The 10,495-nt window shown below is 33.2% G+C and overlaps 1 pseudogene; it reads right to left on the reverse strand.

Annotated features, from left to right (window-relative positions):
• Window positions 1–1,603: 1,603 nt before the first annotated feature.
• On the reverse strand, window positions 1,604–6,672 carry LOC132614779 (subtilisin-like protease SBT5.4; annotated as a pseudogene).
• Between the last annotated feature and the right edge of the window lie 3,823 nt (window positions 6,673–10,495).

The following is a 10,495-nucleotide window of genomic DNA, read 5'->3' on the forward strand; positions in this document are numbered from 1 at the left end:
CTATACCAATTTTTTTTACTTTTCACTCCTTAAATTGCTCTCTTCACCGGTCGGTACATAATTTTAGAGGGTTTAATTTTTTATTTTAAAGACAAGACAGTTGAAACCGAATTTCACGCAATATTTGCAAAGGTAAAAAATGCATGCAATTTGTTTTTCTGTTATGCAGTTGAAATCTTGTTTGGATTGATCCACTTCATTCTTCTTCTTCCTTTTCCTTATTTAATGTCTAGTTTCTTTTCCCCATTTTCTTGTATTTTTTTGTACAATATAGCCTAACAAAGGGTATGTTAGAGACATATTTAGGATTTGAACTTTTATGAGTTTTTTTATTCTTGGACAGTGACCTAAAATGTTAATAATTGAGTTCGAAATCTAATAATGTTTGTACATATTTCGGTGAATTTCTTAACACATACTATAAGGTTTAGGCCAAAGTTACTGCCAATAACTTGCATTGTGGATCTGCCCCTTGGCCGCACTCTATATCCATTTCACGTATTTCTCTTTGCGAATTGCGATTGATCCATGTAAGTTAAAGCTATTTTAATTTGTTAATCTATCGTTCATCATTTGTCTTCTTTCACAAGTTTGGTGTATCGATGACGATCAGACAAATTTTAATTACCACAGAATTTAGTATTCCTGTCACCTAATTAATCTACTTTGATTTCTTTTGTCTGATCAAGTTCATATAGATTATAGAAAACATGATGTATTGATGTAGCAGGCTTCATTGCCCAGGCATCTGAACGCTTAAGAGCAGAACAATAGAAACTAGGTATCTATTGATCTCTCAAAGACGGATCAAGAATTTGAAGTTTATGGGTCGTCCTACAACAACTCCAAGTTAATACTACATTAGGAACTCCGTTCACAGTCAAAATATTTATAGATATTTAACTTTTATATACATATCTAGATAAAAGCTAACGAACCGGTAACCGACTCGCTAGATCCACCCTTCCGTGTACATGGAACGATCTGTTATTTGTAATCTGCCTCAGATAGAGCATTAAATTTGGCAGGAAAGCTTTAAAGATGCATTTCTGAAAGGCAGATCCGTGGTTTAAACTTGATAGGTTTGACCTTTAAGGTTTTTAGTATTGAGCCCGTTGAAATTTTAGAATTATAATATTTGTTACTTACAATTTTAATGAAGTTTTACATATAAATTTATGCTCCGCATCGAAAACACTTAGTTCGGATGAACCAAGTGCCGTTGAAACCCAAGATGCCATTTTTAGCTGTAACTCTTGACTAATATATATATACTACAACATGTTCTTGAAGGCACAATTTCACTATGATATTGCCTGAATTACAACTAAGCATTGAAACATTTTGTCAATAGATTTTTTTTTTTTGGATTATGTATATTGGAAGTACTCCTATCTCATATTCAATAAAATGAAAGATTCACTCTTCTAATATTTTCTTGAGAATGTCAACTTTATAATATAAAATCTGCAAGGAGCTAATTAAAACTTCAGGAATCGGGATAGTGAAATGTTATGTAGCAATATATTTATATGAACTGCAGACTAAAAATGCAACTAATTAGAGAGTACTAATCCATTAAATATGATACTATAATGAAAATTATTCACATCCTAGCTAATTCTTATGGCTACTCAGAGAAGCCACCGCGATTGGGCTTCTCACGTAATGAACGCGATCAGTCCATAACAACTCTCCAAAAACATAACCATGTTTTACTGCTTTAGCATCCTGAACTTCAATTGTCAACTTAAAACTCTTCTCTTCTCCAACATGATCAAACTTCAACGCGCGGGGCTCAACAGAAATTGAAAACACTCGTGGCAGACGGACATGTACATTGTATAAGCCAGGGGACCCCACGTTCTTGAGCCTACGAGTGATGGTGACTGGACCTGAATGAGAGATATTTGGAATGGTTATAGCAGGATTGTTGAAATCCAAGAGATTAGTATGGCCATGGTGTTTCTTGTGACAATGATAAGGTGATTTTGTTCCTGAAAATCTTGTGATATTCTTTTGGTTGTAACCAAGTGTACAAAGGAAGTCTAAGTAGTCATTCACATTCAAGTCATAGACCAAGCCAGGGTCCATGGCGCGGTTGGGGCGCATGTGTCCAGCACCATAGTTAAATTGTGTCGCTTTGTCTTTCTCCGTTCCATCACGCATTGGATTGACAGTGTTGTCTCTTGTTCTGGCTGTAAAAATTACATCTTAGTTAGTGAAAGAAAGTTGAACAATTTCTAACTAATTAAAAGACGTCTGGTGCCAAATTGAGCTGATGAAAGTATAACCGCCCCAAAGTTTGGATGAATTGAGCTGGACATATACAGTCAGACCTCTCTATAGCTATCATCCTCTATAACGACATTTCAGTATAACAACCAAGTTTTCTTTGGTACTGATTTTTCTTGTTATGTTATACGTTCTCTATAAAATCATGTTGCTATAGCAACTAAAAAATATTCAGACAAACGACGTTGTTATAGAGAGGTTTGACTGTACATATTCGTCAGGTGTCAAATTTAGCTTATGAAAATATACTACACCCAAGTTTGGACGAATCTGAGTCGAGCATGGGAGGGCAACTTTAGCATAATTCGAGTCTGAGTTATGATCACCCAATGCGTTTATTGATGAAACTCATTTTAATGAATCTATATTTAATCCGGTCTATCCATTTGACACCTCTGAACGGTCATAGTGGAGTTATGAAGTAGTACACGTACCTGTAGTCATAATAGCAGATCGAATAGCAGCAGGACTCCAATCAGGATGGAGGCTCTTGAGAAGGCCTACTACACCAGCAACATGGGGGCAAGACATTGAGGTTCCCGAGATCATGTTGAAGGGAGACTTACGCTTATCGTAGTCTTCTTCTGTAGGATTTGCTGCTTCACTGTATGCAGCTATGATATCCACTCCTGGTGCTGTAATATCAGGCTGCATGAACACAGAGACAGATTCAGAATTTAGATTCTATGGTAAATACTTTCGAAATTATGAGTTCAAAATTTAATATTCATCGAAATTATACTAATCCCACACACATATATTTATGTTCCAAACCTTGAGAATCTGAGGAGTTACAGTATTAGGACCAACAGAAGAGAAAGATGCCATAAATGGAGCCGGTTTTGTGTGCAACACTGTCTCAGGAGCTGTAATATACGCACGTGGATCTCTGTAACAATAACGTCGCAAGTTAGAATTACAACTACTTGAGCATATATGTACATCGACAGTGAAAATAAGGAAAAGTGAGATATATAGACAGACTTAGAAGAAGAAATGTAGTCAAAGACTCGACCGCCATCTCTATAATTGACATGTATCGTTGGAAGGACGTGAGAGACGGTGAAAATTTCATTGCCATTAGTCTTATTGTTACAAAGGATCATTCCAACAGCACCAGCGAGAGCTGCCTGATGCCCCTTTTCAATTAAGGCGATCTCTCCTCTAAGGCAAGCTAATATCTTGCCCTTTGTCTTTTTTGGATCCAACGTACCTTTCTTACACTTTATCCTGCATCAGATAAAAATACATGTCATGCAAAAAAATTGCTCTCTCTATCCCAATTTATGTGAAGGAGTTCGGAGTAGAGGGTCAAAACACTTAATATTGGCTATGAATCTGCATATAGATACTTCAAATATTCTAATATAAAATTTACATATTTGAAAGCTATAAGAAAAGTACCAAAAGTCAACATAGATAATGATTCAAAATATTTTAGAAAATCTATGAAAATTTTTTAGTCAAAGAAAATATTGTTTGACCGCCCAAATAGTAACACCTTCACATGAAATGAGACGGAAGGAGTAGTATAATTGAGAAGAATCAGCTCAATTTCTTCCTTACGCATCATCAACCGATGCATTGGCCTTTTTAGCCTGTGCAGCACTGATTAATGGATAGAATTTTTCTTTGGGCATTGTTGGTTTCGAAAGGCTTGCTCCTTTTAAGACCAATCCATTCTGCAATTTCGCGCTGTTTTGTAAACTCCGGTCCAGCGTGCTTGCTGCTACTGTTATAATCCAGGGAGCAACATTTGTAACAGTTCCAGGATCAGGCCCATCATTACCAGCTGATGCAACTACAACTACACCATTTTTCACAGCATGGAACTAGCCAATGGCGAGCCCATCGTCTAAGTAATCAGAAGAGGACCCCCCAAGCGACACAGATATAACATCAACACCATCATGTATGGCAGTATCAAAGCCTTGGAGGAGGTCGGCGTCCATACATTCTGAACCATCCACGGGTGGCCAGCAAACTTTGTATGCGGCCACCCTGGCTTTGGGAGACCCACCCTTTGCTGTACCGTTCACCACACCTAGCACACTCGCCCCGTGGACTATGTTTCCAGCAGCAGTTGATAAAGTGTGAGACCCGTGGCCATCATAGTCGCGCGCCGTGTGCATTGAAGCGGTTGCATTTCCTCCGCTTGCGATGTAGCCTTTGTTGAAATACCTTGCTCCAATAAGCTTTCTACATACATAATTATAGTAGATTTCTTGTTAGTAATATGTCTAGAGATTATACTGGTAAAAGTAGATATTCTTTGGGTGATCTGATAGTGTAATTTTTTATTTTTTACCGGCGGTGTATATAACTTAAACTCTTACAAATAACACTTACTTATTGCAAGAGAAGCCTGCGGTGGTGTTGTCATTTTGACAAATTCCTTTCCATCTTGAAGGAACGGGTCCAAACCCTTCATCACTAAAGCTTTTTGACTCAGGCCAAACACCTGTTGAAAGAGCACAATCATTTTACGACGACAATATACAACAACAATTATTACGCCTCAATCCTAAACAAGTTGAATACACGATAGTGAAGGTGACTTAAAAGATCAATTATCTGTCCATAAAAAGTGGTATCAGTGGAAAATAAGAGAAAGGTTAATATACTGACAGTACATATAAGTTAAATCCAATTAACGATGGTGCAATGCAACAAAAAGACTAGGACACATGATCAATCTATAGGCAACCGTTCATAAAAAGTTAATATAGTGACAGTGCATATAAGTTAAATCCAATTAACAACAGTGCAACACAACAAACGGACTAGGAAACATGATCGACCCATATGTCAACATCCATAAATAGTGATATCGCTAACGTGAAAAATAGGGTAGAGGTAAATATATTGGCAGTGCATATAAGTTAAATACATTTAACAATGGTGCAACACAACAAACATATGTATAGGCCTCGGTGGGCGTAATTACCTGTATCAAGATTTGCGATAATTATGTCTTGGCCGAATCTAGCCCTTGTCCACAGTGAACTCGGATGAACGACTCCATTTTTCTCCAGCATCATGAATTCCCATGAACGAGTTGTGTGTAGTTTTCTAGCTTTATTCAAGAAAACAGAGATCACACTTGGATGCCCTGCATTATTTTTCAAACAAAAAGTTAGTATGCCTAATAGTTTAATCATAAAATATATTAGAATTATGTTTCACAATTAATAATATACTATGATATACAATAATATACATACTTTGAATCTCTCCCACTTGATCATCTTCAAGCATAGCAGCAAAACCATTTATGTGTCTTTTATATGAGTAGAAGATGGCATCCTTAGCCTTCTCTTTACTGCATGAATTTTAGTCAGATCAACGCGATTTTTTTTGTTTTTTTAATACTGTAAGTGCATAGAACTTAAACGCGTAAATACCTTCCCAAAAATGAACCAAGAAACTTGTGATGAGAATCTACCACACGATTAAGATCAGCAGATGTTACACCTGGACCATGAGAGTGCTCACCCAAGTACACTATGTATGACTGTTTAATAATAATTCCATTAAAACCAACCAAAAATAAATAAATAAATAAATAAATAAATAAATAAGAAAAATATATGGGATAAAATTGATAAAGAATTAAGGATTAAAGCTAATTGTTATATTCAGAGGCGAAGCAAAAACATAATGATTGATTCGACCATTACACTTTTAAAATTATGGATTCAAAATTTATCATGCAATTTTAGCGACTTACTATAAGTTCTCGAGTTTTCGCACCAAATTATTGAGAAGGGTGTTCAAGATTTATAACTAAAATATAACCTATATACACAATTATGGATTCAAAATTAAGAAATTTTAGAGATTTTTTTATATGTATATTTTTTGGTTTCCAACCCAGTGTCCAATATCCGCATTTGGCCTGACTAAATTCAGATTCGCACCGGAAAGTGTCATGCTTATATCTATGCACATATACATAACAAAAAGTTGGCTCTACTTACACGCTACAAAGTTTTTGAGTTTTTCACCAAATTTTTGCTAAGAGTGTCCGAGATTCGACAAATATGTATAAAAAAGTAAAAGTTGACCTATATACGCAATATGGTTCAGATTCACTATTTTATGGATATTTTACCGGTTTTTACATATATATCAATGCAGATATACATAACGAAAAGTCAGCTCCGCATGCAACAAGTATTTGTCATTTTCACTAAAGAGAGAGACCAAGATTTTCTCTGAGGTAATTCCAGATTTAATATATGCATATAAAAAATAAATTTGACCTATACATACAATGTAATTCTTTTCCGACGAACGACTTACCTTCTTCACTGCTATAGCCGGTGTCAGTGACACAGAAAAAAGAACTAGGAACAATGATAGATAAGATAACATTGTCCTTTCTCGACGCAAAATTAAACCTTCATTGGTAATGATCATGGCAAAAGAATGATATAACAATGGCTAATTGTAACTGGAATATTTATATATACTGCAGCTTCATAGTGGATAAAATCTATTAGAAGTCTTTAAGGATAAGAATTTTTATGTTATTAGGAGACAATTTAATTAATCGAAAGAAAGTGAAGCCTATATTAAAATTAGGAGTCCTATATTAACCTCTATTATATTGAACATAACTAACAGGAGTAGTATGGTATCATCTCACGCAATTAATAGAGTTGTCAATGTTAAATTACCTGCCTCTAATCTAATCGATGAATACTACAATACTTCATCTTTATAGTCTAAAAATTACAATTTTATAACATGCCATATTGTTTCGGGATAAAAAGTTTATTTGCATCAGATACTTACATCAAACAATTTAACATAAATTGTTAAAAAGTAAAGTGAAAGTACATATCGATTGACCATGATTAAATGATAAATGTGTTTCGGATAAAAACCACACTTGTTTTTTACATCACTGTATAATTGAGATCTCTTCAATATTTTATTAAATAATATTTAATTATTATTTAAATACAACATTCATTAATTGTTACATAAGATATATTAAATATTTAGAAGATAAAGAAAATACGAAAAAGGTGAAGATGTGCCCTTCTATTATACGAAATTGCACGGATATGTCCGTCATTAAAAGGTGGTCTCACATATGCGTTTAATGTTATTTTTTGGGTTACTCATGCCCTTGAATTAATGAAAACTCGACAAAAATATTGGAGGGCAGATTTGTGCAATTTCGCATAGTATAAGAGCATATTTGATCCACTGAAATTCCTAAATATTATGGCAAAAAACAAAAATATGACACAAAATATCATTTCATTCCAAAACCAAAAAAAAAAAAAAAAACTGCAATTACAATCCATGCATCCACCATTACATTACATTCTAAATTATACAACTAAAAGATCAAATATAAATACAACCATCTTTTAAAGATTGTTTTCACAAACAAGAGCACCATTTTCCCTTTTCAAAAGATTTGTTTTAATAATGATAATATCATTTTTATTTTGCAATTTGTTGATGATTTGAATAGTTTTTTCTGGATATTTTTCGTCTTCCGAGTCCCAATATCTACACGATAATGCATGCAATAACTGCCGCACAAAACATAAACATAAAAAAAATCATTACAGATCTGTCACAAAAAAAATAAAAAATCACAAGTCATTATAGATCTACTAAATTTTTGTTATGCGAAAGTTTTATGTAAGATCAAATATGCCTCTATACCATGTGAAAATGCACAAATCTGCCCTCCAATATTTTTGTCGGGTTTCCATTAAATCAAGGGCATGAGTAACCTAAAAAGTAACGTCAAGGGCATATGTGAGATCACCTTTTAAAGATGGACATATCCGTGTAATTTCGTATAGTAGAAGGACAGATGTGAACCTTTTCCCAAAAAAACAACTCATCTTAATTATTAATGTCACTAGCCGACATGTAGTTTAATTCAATATCTCTATCTTACTAGAAGACAAACAAGCGCTAATCACGGAAATAAACAATTAAATACACTTCCCTAAAGTGAGGTTAGCAAAGTGAACAAGTGAGGGAATGACAAAATGGTCACTTATTTTTTTTATAGTAAGCTCAAAATAGTTTCTTAAGTATCACCTGAATAGTTTTAGTGTTTTAAGTTTACCAAAAGTTCGCTGTTAGATGTTATCAAAACTCTGCTCGTTAAGTTTGACTGAAATAGTGAAAACATAAAATATTTAATGGAAATTTACACTTAGAGGTATAAGTCTTTTCTTTGGTCTAGAATTTGGTGTAACTTTTTAAGGTGTAATTTCTATTTCTTTTATTTATTTGTGTTTGGTGCAACTTTTTATATTGTGTTTTTGTTTCCCAATTTCGATGAGAACTTCGAATTACGGTTATTTTTTTTTCTACAGTTCCGATTAAACTTATCAATCAGAATTTGATAAACATCTGGTGGAAGCCAAAAGTGTTCATTTATGTAAACTTAAAGGACTAAAATTGTTCATTCAAACTAAGTGTCAACTTAGCCTTTAGCACATTCCTTCAGAAAATACTAACTCCTAAAAAGTAGTTAACCTGACTAAATTACCCTTAATTAATAAGACTCTTGATTATTTATTGTCCTCAGTAAATAAGCGCAAATCTGAAATATATAAATGGGCACTTATTTTGAATTATTTCCTCCGTTCATTTTTACTTGTTCTCTATATTAAAAATAAATGTTCATTTTTACTTGTCCAATTTGAAAAATCAAGAGATAATTTATCATTATATACTTGTTTTACCTTTACTATTAATTACTGGATTAGAAACTTTAATGAATTGTTAATGACTGATAACTTTTAAAATATGTTTGATTGATTTCAATCTATGACGTAATAATAATATGAATGATATAGTAAAATTGTCGTTCTATTTATGACTCTTTAAAATTGTGTCAAGTCAAAATATAAATCATGACATGAAATCACATCTTCAAATCGTCTACTAACCAAAAATGAACTTAGGGAGTTAGGGTGTATATTAAATGGACACCGATTTTCAACCGGAAGGAGTGACCAAATATTAATTGTTATTCCTTGAACGTAAATTTCAACCATGAACACGTGGCCTGCAAGAGCTAAACTAAAAGCACAGCTCTTCTCCCCCCTCTCACTGCTCATTTGATACGAGAGGTACGGGATAAATAATTTCGAAATTAAATTTGAGGTGTTTATCTCATGTTTGATTTGGCTAAAATCACGATAGGATTAGTTATTTTGAGATACATTATTTTATTCTGTAAAAGTTGGAATAACTAATCCCGGATAACTAATCCCAAGATAAGTAATCTTAGAATAACTTATTTAAAAAATTGCCCCATTTTTCAAATTATCTTTACTTAATTTCTCCTCTCTCATAATAATAATGACGAATTCATCATCTCCCATTTCCATTCGACGGTTTTTGCTTTTTACCTGACCCAAACTGATATCGTACTCCATTACATAATAAAAACAAACAAGCCTTAATCAAGAAAATGAACAATTTAAAGCATTCCACTAATGTGATAGTAGTATAATATAATAAAGTAAAAAGTAAACACTACTCCGTATTAATTATCCTTTCCTCAACGTAAGTTCAAAGAGAAAATGACTAAAAAAGATTCCGAGTGTTTGATAGTAGGTTCAAAATAGTCCCTAGTATGTACTTAATAATTTTAGTCCTTTAAGTATTAAAAGTTAACACTCTCAGTTTTCGTCAAATATTAGTGAATTCTATCTATTTATTAGATTTGACGAAAATTATGAGAAAAAAAGATATTAGCAGGGATATTTTGCTATTTTTATTATTTTTAAAATTTGATGTAGCTTTTTGAGATATAATTTCTGCTAGTTTTGAAATGCTTTTAGTGTCTAGTGCAATATTTTATGTTGCATATTTTATATTTTAATGGACTTTCTTGATATGTATTCTTTAAATCTTTTTCCCACTATTTTCATCAAATCCAAGAATCTAAGAGCCTGTTTGGATGGCTTATGCCTATAAGCTGTAAACAGCTTATAAGCTAAAAAAAATAAGTTGGGGTAGTCTAGCTTATTTTTTTTTGACAAGCTGCTTTAGATAAGCTAAGTCAAATGGATCCTATTATTTTTTTGAGCTTATTTTAAGCACAAAATGACTTTAAGCTGGCCATTCAAATACTCAAAAAAACTAAAAACAGTTTATAAGCAACTTATAAGCCAACCCAAACGGGCTCTAAATAGTTAGGTGC

The sequence above is a fragment of the Lycium barbarum genome, chromosome 10 (assembly GCF_019175385.1).
Source record: "Lycium barbarum isolate Lr01 chromosome 10, ASM1917538v2, whole genome shotgun sequence".
NCBI lineage: Eukaryota > Viridiplantae > Streptophyta > Magnoliopsida > Solanales > Solanaceae > Lycium > Lycium barbarum.